Source organism: Megascapheus bottae, chromosome 30, assembly GCF_031878675.1.
Source record: "Megascapheus bottae isolate mThoBot1 chromosome 30, mThoBot2.hap1, whole genome shotgun sequence".
Classification (NCBI taxonomy): Eukaryota; Metazoa; Chordata; class Mammalia; order Rodentia; family Geomyidae; genus Megascapheus; species Megascapheus bottae.
This window is the reverse complement of record NC_143538.1, coordinates 4,917,916-4,929,774: the sequence shown is the minus strand read 5'-3', so window position 1 is coordinate 4,929,774 and position 11,859 is coordinate 4,917,916. Positions and strand designations below refer to the sequence as shown.

General features: G+C 45.9%; 1 long non-coding RNA gene across 1 annotated transcript; it reads right to left on the bottom strand.

The window, feature by feature from the left end:
* Positions 1 to 7,885: 7,885 nt before the first annotated feature.
* Positions 7,886 to 11,319, bottom strand: LOC150044185 (uncharacterized). Its single transcript, XR_016533198.1, has 3 exons — positions 11,204 to 11,319; positions 10,822 to 10,984; positions 7,886 to 8,450 (listed from the first exon to the last, which is right to left on the bottom strand). It is a non-coding gene; the product is annotated as an uncharacterized LOC150044185 (long non-coding RNA).
* Between the last annotated feature and the right edge of the window lie 540 nt (positions 11,320 to 11,859).

Here is an 11,859-nt window from a genome sequence, read left to right as displayed (position 1 = left end):
AGGCTAGAGCTCTACCACTTAAGCCTCAGCACCATTTCGGGCTTTGTTCTATGTATGTGGTACTGAGGAATCGAACCCAGGTCTTCGTGCATGCTAGGCAAGCACTCTACCACTTGGCCAAACTCCCGGCACAGTAATACACCTCCTATCTGGTGAATATAATGTAACCCTTAATTACAATAAAAAATAAATTATCTGACCATTGAACAAAAAAAAGAACTCAACAGTTCAAATTCCACTACACTTACAAAATATAAATCGGTTATGAAATTTGGCAATGCTGGGCCTAGCCAAAGGCAGAAACAATTGATATGTTAAGTTCAAGCCCCAGAACCCCAGAACCTGCAAAAGAAAACAACCCTGTAGACAACAGCTGCTATACCGAGTCTCTTCTCTATGGGGATGGGGATGAAGACATGTCTTTCTACCTACTTCAACCAGGATACCAAAGCCATTGCTGGTACTTTAACAGGGTCAGAGTCTCCTTTGTGAAACACCTTGAAATGTTAATCACATGTATTGCAAGGGCAAGTGATTTTTGGCTCTATTTGGTAGAGTGCTAGCTTTGATCCCAAAAGCACAAGTATACATACTTCCCAAATGGCTTCATGAAAATTTCACTACATTTAAACGTGGCATTTATTGACAAAAAGTATCAAAAAATAGTCTATTTTTTCAGGAATGAGCACCTGTAAAATTGTGTTTGGTTTCCAATACTTCTTTGATTTTCCCATCTGTATGTGTTTGCATTTTCTCCAGATGACAGCACAGAGGGACTTGAAGGTCAGATTATTAGGTTATAGAAAGCTAACAATGTCCTAGGACAAAGATGTCAAAAATGAAAGCACCCATCTCAGAAAACCACATGGACACAGGCACATATAGAGAAAGGGTTTTTTTGTCAACAGAGGAGCTGACAAGGCTAGTTCTCTTCTCAGAGGGAGAGAGAAAGTGCTTTTCTTTGTCTAGGGTGGTTCTTTTTGTGGCTATCTAAAAATGTAAGGCACAATTAATAAAAAGTGAAAAAAAAAAAAAAAGCTTCCCAGCAGACCCAAGAGAGGCACAGTCAAGGAGTGATTGATCCCCAGAAGGGCTATAACAGACCTCAGATTCCAGATTGTCTCAGGCTAGCAGCTATCTTCTCATAGATTTATGTTTTGTTATACTCTGCCACTCATGTTTATACAGTAGCAACACATTTTTTCCCAAGAAAAACGTCTCTCAGACGTTAACAAATCTAGAGCCCTTCAGTTTTGGAGGGCCATGTTTGCCAGAGATTGGTTGTATCTGTAGCAGGTTGAGGACCACTGTGGTTTCATTAGCCTGTAGTGCTTCGTGTGTCTAGCTGTTGAATGATACAAACCTCTTGAGGATTTTTTTTTTCAACAGATGTTAGCTACCAGGCTTATTCCTACCAAAAGAGGTAGGTGGAGAGCTCATTCTGTAGGCTTGGTATCCTAAGGTCTTCATTGGCCAATACCTGAACTTTGGTGCAAGTTGTATGGACAGCATGTATAGAACTGGGGCTACGACAGTGCAAGGGAAGGGTGTGCTAGGTCCCATGCAGAATGAGAAGAATTCACACCAAAACAGCATTCTGTTGGGGACCATGATAACTGACTTAACCAAAACTTTGGTTGAGCACAGAGAAGAAATGGACGATGCCTTCTCCATCTTAGAGATATAACATGGTACCTGACTCCCAGTGTCCTGAAGGGGAAACACTTTCAGCTTTATCTTAGGATCACAGGAGGAGAAAGAAATAGTAGACATTTTTAAAGGTGCCAAAGCCAATGGGGGTCGTGGTCTTTTCTGGTCACTTCTTGCTGGCATGGAGCATCAAGGAGTCATTGGGACTGGGTCTTTAGATTCCAGGTCTGCACTGGGCAGGGTGGTATAAGGGAAGCCTCTGCTTGTTGTAATAGACTGACCTTGACTTGTCCCCAGGTGGTGTCCTGAATGAGGGCTATTATCCTGAGAAAGAGAAACTTTTGAAAAGGTGAGATCAAGCAAAAAGCTGACAAGGTGACAGGGTAAGTTAACATGGACAACATGGGAGTACACACTCTAACCATAAATCAGGAAAGTTCCATTTAGAGCATAAGCCAGGTTGTGGCCCAATACAGGGAAGGAGGAATTTCCATATGACTTGAATGGGGACAGGAAGAGAGTGTCTAGGTAGGGGAGAGCGTGATGAACTTGTGGGGAATTACTAGTCAGAGACTAGGATTTGATATGAGTAGTTAAGGGCATAGTATGAGGCTTTGGTAGATGTCTAGATTACAGAGTTTGTATGGGAGATCCAGAAAGCTAGCTGACAAGGGTGTCTTGAGTCTAAGATTTACTGTAAATACAAATAGCAGGGAACAAAGCAAGAATGTAAGCTCCTGTCCAGTTAGATGGTAGACATGTATGAACACTAAATGGGCAAGCTAAGTATTTTTCTTGATCTCCCAGCTCCAGTTAATTTTGAAAGGGCAGGCACAAAGAGGCTTCATTTAGGATGTGACACCATCCCCTCTTACTTCTCTCCATGATTCCTCATTGCCAGGACTGGCTATGTCCCTGGATGGTTTGTCCCACATGGCATCTCTTTTGTCAGTCACGGGGTTGAACTCAAGACCTTGGCACTATCCCTGAACACTTCTGCTTGCATAGCATGCATGAAGACCGGGGTTTGATTCCTTGATACCACATACATAGAAAAAGTAGAAGTGGTGCTGTGGCTCAAGTGGTAGAGCTCTAGCCTTGACAAAGCCCAACACAGTGCTCAGGCCCTGAGTTTAAGCCCCAGGACTGGAAAAAAGAAAATTAAGAACTTGACAAACTTAATAGTATAGACGGACATAAAGACTACCATGCTGGTTTTACATCAGTGTATTAATGTTGACCTTATTTAAATCACAGCCAACTTAATTACACACCAATTTTACTCATAAGCTCTATCTTTAAGATATACTCATATCATCTGCTATATACTTGAACTTTTGGGGATTTATAAGACAATTTTTGATTTTCAAATCTTTTCTTATCCCAAGGAAACACTTCTTTGTTATTTTTTTAAATAATTTTTTATTGTGAGGATAATGTATAGAGGGTTACAGTTACATTTGTCAGGTAGTAGACGCATTATTTCTCACACATTAATACCCCTGTTGTTTTTTTTCTCTCAACAAGCAGCTCATTGATAATTAACTCCTTCAGCACAAGGTTCACATTAGTTATGATTGTAGTCAAAAAGCAAATAATTTTTACACCATGATGACAGTTTTTAATGTGTTACAATGAGATTACTTTGAACATGTTCACACACACTTGTGCACAACAGCTTTAAGGCATCTTAGATCTTTTGAAAAAAAAACAAAAAAGAAAATTGGTCCTAACTTTAGAACCACGTGGTTCTAAAGATGTAGCCAACAACAAGCAGAATTTAGCAGAGTCTCTATGCTTAAACATTTATCACAAGAACAGAAAACTTTTAAAAACAATTTTGGCAATGAGACACATTAGCATATAAATTATCCTTTGAACACCTGGAAGAGTGAAGGCAAGTAAGCATGGTGGAAGAGTAGGGGTTTTATGAAAAACCCACCAAGTGTCTTTTGTCTTTTCCTTGGCAGGTGTTAATCTACTGGACCTATAGAGGGCATAGAGGATAGGAGTTTCCCCAGGGGCCTACAGCAGCCTCCTTAGAAGAGTTTTGCCGTAAGAGAGAGATTAAGAATCCAGATTCTAAAGAGAATAGACTTGGGAAAGAAAAATGAAACCAGTCATTTATTTTAGGTGTGTTACTCTAACTATTCCCGTTATGGGATTTTGAAGCAGACTGACAGTTTTTAGAGAATCTGAACCAGCTACAGAGAGGTAGAATGTACTTAATCTTTGCTAAGAGAATTTTAAGCCAGGACAGCTAGCCTTGAGAGGAAATCTAGGGGAGGGGTTTCCCAGGACCCCCTTCTTAAGAGCACAAGTAAAGAGGCAGAGAGAGCTTGAGTGGGGGCTGTACATAGATTGCCTTTTTCACTTGTCCATGCACTTGTAGGAGTGTGTGTGTGTGTATTTACCTGTAAAATATCAGGATCCAGTGTTTCATGAAAGGGCCATGTGGACTCACTGTCCAGTGAATATTGGGCCAAATTAGGTCAGGCAAAAGAAAGCCTAGAGAAGACTCCTGAGGGATTTTAGATAGGCTCCCTCCCATGGTGAGTGCAAGAGCTTCCGTGGGCATCCCCAAAGGAACTCTGGTCAACTGACTGAGGGACCAAGCAGCAAAAAGCGTCTTCACTCACAACTGCTGGGTCCTGAATGTGCAGGGGAAGAACAAAATGGGTCAACACCATAAAGATGTTGGATCCCTGGCCTATACTGGCTGGGAGTGCCCTTGGCCTCCTTGGAACACAGCTCCAAGCTTTTACCCTTTTGTCCTGAGCCCTGAACTGTCACTCACCACTGAAGAGGAGGTGAATCAGCCTGTGTTGAATGTAGGAAAGGTCTCGGTCAGGAAGAATTTACCTTGGTGGTTGTCTGGATGGGCCTGAGCCTGGTATCAGGTCTCTGGGGGAGCTCAGATTCCCCCAGAATATGAGCTGGAGAAAAGCAAAACACCAAGAGAGCCTAGATCCAAGTCACTGCACCAATGAAAGCACCATCACGGAATGCAGACACAGAAGCACATACACAGAAAGGGGTTTATTGTCAGCAGAGGAGCTGACAAGGCTACTTCTTTCACCAGACGGACAGAAAAGGCCCTTGTCTTCGTCTATGGAGGTTTTTATAATCTACATGGGGCTAAGGGCAGGATTTCATGCAACATGTGAGAGCAGAGGATTCCATTATGGTGGGCTAAGATTTATGGCAGCTGCCCAAATAGTACATAAGGGGGCCTGCTGTTACCATTTATGGCTGTGACTGACCAAATGGAATGTTACTTCAAGGTGAGGAGGGAGCACCAAAAGGGTCCTTTGTCAGCCAATCTGTCAGGCTAACAATACATAGAAGCAGCACATGACAGGCACAGAAGGTCCTGACAGGCAAAATGGTTTGTGCAGGATGAGAGTAATAGTGACAGATAAGGCATGGATCTGACCTAGGAATGGCTCCTGGAAGCTGAGACCATGCCAGTACCTAGGGCTAGCAGAGGATGTTGGGATTGGACAGACAAGGTGAACTGTGCTGTGGACTGTGTCTCCATGTGCACATTGTGATGTGGGAGGGGAGATGTCAGTCTCCTGTTTGTCTTGTGTGAGGAAGCAGCACAGGTCACTGGGCCCTGAAATGTGATCCTGCCTCCCTCAAAATGGAATATAACATGGAACCCCAATAGCAGGCAACCATAATTGACCATGAGTTCAAGTCAGCTCATTTGGTCTGCAACTCAGAAACAAGAAAGATGTTCTCATGCTGTCTTTGCAGGTCAAGAAACTCAGGTCTCAGAAAAGAGAGGTATGGTTGCGTCACTCAAAGCTGTCGACATTGGATCAGTGCCCAGCCACAAGTCCAATGTCTCAGATATTTTTCCAAGAAAACACGAAGGGAAAGACAGGCGACTCAGGTGAAGTATACTCACCACAGGAAACCTATCTAACCCCAGCCTGGCCCATACTAGAACCTTCGTTTTGTGTGCTTTCAAGTGTCTACACTGAGAGGTTATTTCTGTGTAGTTTCCAATCCAGTCTACCACAATTATCGATTTGAAGTGTGCTCCCATTCCCATGTTCATTTATTTTTTATTTTACCACCTTAGTGTGACAGTGTGTCAGCCCTGACATTGAATGTGTCGTATAATGTGTGGAGGCTAGAGGCAGGCCTCCTGGAGATGTTGGTGATGAACCTGATATCTGCCTACCAGAAAGGCAATATCTTCTTTGTTTATAACTTCCTCCACAACTATAGACAGTGTGGGACAATGGAGCAAGTGCTAGATATTCTGTTTAAAAAGGGAGTGTACACCCTTCAAACGCAGGACTGCTCAGCTCCTCTTGGCTGAGTCCCTCTCTGAGCCTTTGCTTCACTGGGTCTTCTCACAGGAACTTGGCACAAGACAAAGCAGTGCACACCCTGACTTAGGACTAGACCACCCAGGACATTTTTTTCCCTCAGGAGCTACTGGAGCCTCCTCAGAAGTCTGCCTACTGAGAGGCGAGGATTACAGGCATGTGCCAGTAGGATCCAACTTGCACCCTCACCCGGGTGAGGCCCTAGGAAATCACATTTCCCACTAGTAAATAAGGTTTCAGTAGCAATCTTGGAGCTCTGTGGAGTACTAAAGGCAGAAGAAAGATGGGAGGGAGGGCAGGTGAAGTGGAGGCCAAATCACTACTAAGCCATCAAGGAGAATTATGTTGGCTTTACTTATCCATAAGCACAGAAGCATTTGCTTTTGTGTGTTCTAGTCCTGCAACTTGCACTCAGGGCCTCAGTATTGTCCCTTTGGTGAGTAGAGATAGCCCCATTTGAGCCACAGGTCCAACTCTGGCCTTTTTCTGGTTAATTGAAGATAAGTGTCTTTAGACTTATACTGACTAGCCTGGTTTCAAACTATAATGCCTCAGATCTCAGCCTCCTGATTCATTAGGATTAGAGCCATGTGCCACTGGCACACTTACTTTGGACAGATGCATATAAGCTTCTTAGCAGAATTTTCATGGAACCTTATAGACATATCCCTCCATTTGTCAATTTTATATTCCCATCGGAGACGTACCCAGGCCCACAGATGTCATGTTAGTTTGGAAAAGGAGAACTATAGAGGTGACTTCCTCCTTTCCTCCCATAGACACAGATCCCTGTCCTAACTGTGAGGAAAATGAACAAGTGAAGAAGTGGACTTTGGCACAAAGAGAAGTTCTCTCCTTGCAAAATGGATACCTTTGAGACTTCTGATTCAAAGTACTAATTTCTTGTTTGCACACCACTTGTGGTTTCCACAAGGGGGTGGAGGCTTGGGACTTCAGTGAATGGCAGAGGACACCGCTGTGGGTGTGGATGTGTTCTCTCAGGGATGACAGGAAGGGCTGTGTGCAGAAAGTCAGATCCAGCGAGGAATCAACCATCTCATTGCCTGTCACAGTGAGAATGGTGGAGACTTGTCTTTCAGAAGCTTCTAGAGGCATGTTGTGAGGAGCATCCTGCTCCCAGGGTTCTCCTCCCGCTTCCCAACATGCAGGTCTGTGTATAGGACAGCCACAGCATGCGAGTCCTGACAGAAAGGGGCTAAGGTGGGAGGCTTGGGATGGGGAGGGTGGGCTCTCATTCTCCTTGTCACCTGTCTGCCCACAGCACCATTAGTTCCATCTTCACCATGTGGATAGAATTCTACCCTGATAGGTTCTTGAGCACAAGACCCAAGACACCGTGAAAGAACTCATGCACTACATCATGCTCAACATGCCCTCACCTGCTCCTCTGCATACAAATTCTTCTTTATGAGCTGGGGGAGCCTGTGATGAATGAGACCAAGAAAAAGAGGAAGGAGTTCTTGTGTAGATGCCTCAGAACTTGTGAGTAGGGATGGAACCTAAATATCTAGGGATGGCCCTGTTTGGCCAAGAGCCCTTAGTACTACCCAGGTTGTCAAAATGTCCTTTTAGGGATATTCTCTACCAGGTAATGTCTGTTCTCTTTTCTAAAGTATTGGGGCATAGTCACTAATTAGAAAGACTCTGCCTTCTCATCAGAGTCCAATCCAAACTCAAATTCCATGGCTTCCACCATTAGATCCTCATGGAAGTTTGAATCATACCTGAACTTCTAAAGTCCACTCTCAGATTTGTGTACTTCTTTCCATTCTCAGGTTTGGGCCACCACACAGCAGCTTCTTCTGAACATGGGATAAAGAATCCATCAGTGATAGCAGCAATGGTGATGGGTGGAGATCTTAAGCTTCTTCTGAACATGGGATAAAGAATCCATCAGTGATAGCAGCAATGGTGACGGGTGGAGATCTTAAGCCATCACTGGACGCCAGAAACATAGAAGGGTTTGTGCCATTTGTAGAAATACCCAAATAGGTTTCAAGTCCTGTGGATATCCATATATTCTGAACCTTACATGTGACGCAGGTGAACCCCCAGGTACCCTGGAGGAAGCAAGAAGATGATTCAGAATGTCTTCCCCTTGCTTTCACAGTTGGTTTAGATCAGCTCCAAACGAGTCAAATCAGAACTCCTCTTGTTGTACAGGATAAAGTAGCACCCATAGGGCTAATGGAAAATGTTCAGTCTAAGTTCAAGAGAAACAGTAAGTGAAGTCTAAAAGTTAGATTCTGTTGAGGAAAATGAATCTTTGTTCTCACAGAGTATCTGGACAAATCTGTCCTGCTGAAGGAAAACCAATCTCCAATGGAGAAAGTAGAATCTGCTTCTCCCTCAGTTCAGGAAGGAAATCCTGCTTTTAATGAGGAGGTAGATCCTTTTGAGGACACTGACCTAGAATGTCTTCCTGAAGGCAACCTAGAGGAAGATGTAGAATTAGAATTTCCTTCTTCCCTCCCTTAGGAAATCTTTCTTTTTCTTTTTGTCCTCATTGTTGTAAAATGCTTATTTACTATTCTAATTTTTAATAAAAAGTCAGTGTATCAAGGACATGCATGTGAAGCAGGCTGCGGCTTGGTCCTTTTGCGTCGCCATCTCCCCCTGCCCCCCACACACCCCCAGGATAGCCATCCCTTCCCACATTTTTCTTCTTCTGCCTTGCTTTCAATTTTCAGCCATTTTCTAAAATAAAACCACCGCTGGGTTCTTTTTACCCAGTTTGGTTTCGTCAGATGCCTTGGGGTGGATACTGTCTGGGTGCTAGGTAGGAAAATTTCCTTTCCCCTAGGTTGTGTTTGATCTTTCCTTAAATAAACAAAAATCTCACCCTTTCGGGGGGAAAAAGAGTATCAAGGACTTTTCTACATGGGCTAAGTTTGAACAGTGATCCTTAGATCTTGGCCTTCTGAGTAGCTAGGATTAAAGCATGAGCATCTGGTGCTAGCAAAAACAATGTTCCAGGCCAGGATCAGGGCCTAGTGGTAGAATGCTCACCTAGGATGCATGAAGCCCTGGATTCAATTCCTTGGTATCACATACACACAAAAGGCCAAGGGGTAGAATGCTAGCCTTGAGAAAGCACAAGAACAATAGGCCCTGAGTTCAAGCCCCAGGACTGGCAAAAAAAAGGGGGGGGCAGGAGTTTGGCTAGTGGTAGAGTGCTTGCCTAGCATGCATAAAGACCCAGGTTCGATTCCTCGATACCACATACATAGAAAAAAGCCAGAAATGGTGCTGAGGCTCAAGTGGTAGAGCTCTAGCCTTGAGAAAGTCCAAGGACAGTGCTCAGGCCCTGAGCTCAAGCCCACGACTGGCAAAAAAAAAAAAAAAAAAAAAAAGACACACACAATTTTCCACACATCCCCTCAAGACCTGGGCTAGGTTCTAGGTTCTCCAAATAACTTCCGCTGGGATCTACTCATCCTAGCCTACATTGGGCCTTACACCCAGATCCTACATGCAAGATCCCAAACTTCTGAACTCTCTGTATTTTCTCATCACAATGCCTTAAGTCAAAGGCAGTCTCTGTAGAACAAAGGCTCAGCACCCTGCAGTCTTTACTGAATGGAATCTGGAATATGGTTGGTAAAAAATAAAAAAAGATAAAGTCATTTTTTTTTTTTGCCAGTCCTGGGCTTGAGCTCAGGGCCTGAGCACTGTCCTTGGACTTTCTCAAGGCTAGAGCTCTACCACTTGAGCCTCAGCACCACTTCTGGCTTTTATCTATGTATGTGGTACCGTGGAATCGAACCCGGGTCTTCACGCATGCTAGGCAAGCACTTTAACCACTAGGCCAAACTCCTGGCCCCAAAAAGATAAAGTCTTATAGACCTCTAGATCCCACTTTTGGATACTGTCTTCTGCTACCCCCCACAGAGACCCAGCTTCTAATGGGACAGATCTTGGACCAGTCCTGAGCGGTGATGGCTTAATGAGACCAGCAGGGGACATGGCTCAGCATAAAAGTGCTGTCTAGCCTTGGGGTTGGGGGGGGGGGAGCCCGCTGTGGATACCATTTGCATGGTCCAAAATCTAGACAAAATATCTTGATATTCCTAGCAAAAGGTGGAAAAGGCCTCAATAATGGAGAATGAATGTCATACACAATTTCTCAAGGCCCTGCTACAGACATGACACTGCATAGCTGAAGGTTCTGAACAGACTGGGAATAGGCTCAAACTCCAAGCTGACTCAGTCTCAGCACTGGCCAAAATTTAGAATAGGTCCAGCCTTGGAGCTGACCTGGCTTTGGGGTAGGCACAGACTTGTGACTGGTCCACACTCTGGGAAGTTGTAGACTTGGAACAGGTCTAGACTAGGAGCTGGCCCAGTTAATGAGAGAAGAGTAGGCTCTAGTTCTCCACACATTTTCTCAGCCATGTCACCCCACCCCATGCCCTGGGCTGGCCAAGACTAAACACATAGCTGAAAGGTTAGTACAGTCTCAGAGCATGTGTATGATTTGGAGAGCATAAAAGACTCGGAGAATGCTCAGAGCTGGCACTGGTGGCCTGTTCTGAGGCCTAACTCAACAAAATCAGTGCATTCAGAGCAAAAGTTACTAAGAATAGAGAAGTAGGCCCCAGTTCTCTACACAATCCCTCAGCCACCCCACACCCATGCCCTGGGCCAGACAAGACTGAAAGTGCAGCAGACTGGGAGCTGGCTCAGGAGGCCCGGCTTGGGGAGTGGCCTCACGGAAAGCCACTTCAGGGAAGAGCACAAATAGCAAACAGGGTGAGGTGGGCTGTGCTTCTCCCACACCACCCTCCCATGCCTTGGAACAGACCTGGCAGGAAGTACTGCTTAGCTCTGCTTGTCTTCAAGGGTTGCCTCAAGGTCAGGACGCCAGCCTTCTCCACCAACAAGACAAGCAACTATGTGGGGCTTGAATTCCTTCTGGTGCTTCAAACACACATGAAAGCTGGATGCTGATGCCTAAGAAGCACGGCCTGCAAGAGGAGACTGAAATGTACATGCGCAGTTTTGTAGGCCCTAACCCCAACCAAGCACCATCCAAGAGGAAGGGGACTGTACCAGGAGACTCTCACTGGTCTGGCTGGTTCCAGGCAGAACCGACCCAAATCATTCCAGCTCCTGGCCATCCCCTTAACCTCTCACCTGCCCCACTCCTCTCATACTCTATCCCCCTGTTAGCTTCCCCGCTGTACCGGTCCCGGGCTTTGAACTCTGGGCCTGGGTGCTCTCTCCCTGAGGTTCTTTTGCTCAAGGCTGGCACTCTGCCACTTGTACCACAAGCACCACTTCGGGTGTCTTCTGTGGTTAACTGGCGATGAAAGAGTCTCGAGGACTTACCTGCCCCGGCTGGCTTCTAACGGCCATCCTCAAATCTCAGCCTCCTGAGTAGCTAGGCGCGAGCCACGGGCGCCCGGCTTCTCAAGCTTCAACCAAACACCACCGCTCCAGCCTTTTTGGGGTGCCGGCTCTGGCCGGTCTCCTCTCAGTCCGGGAGAAATTGGCGGGGGGGGGGGGGGAAGCGGTTTCCTTAACGGAGAGTCTGCTGCAGAGAACCAGCCAGGGAGACGCGGGGAGAACAGGGGCAGCCGGAAGTCTAGGCCGGAGCAGCCGGAAGTCTAGGCCGGAGCAGCCGGAAGTCTAGGCCGGAGCAGCCGGAAGTCTGCGGGCCAGGGCCGCTTCCGGTGGCATCCCGCCCTGGCGGCCTTTGCCCGGCCTTGGAGCCCTGCAGCCGGGTGAACGTGGGGCAAATCCCGTTGCTTGCTCCCGAGCCTTAGGGCCATGGAGGTCCCGAGCTGGCTGTGAGTGCCCGGTCAAATGTCCAGAACCCCACAGCCACTCCAGACCGCCT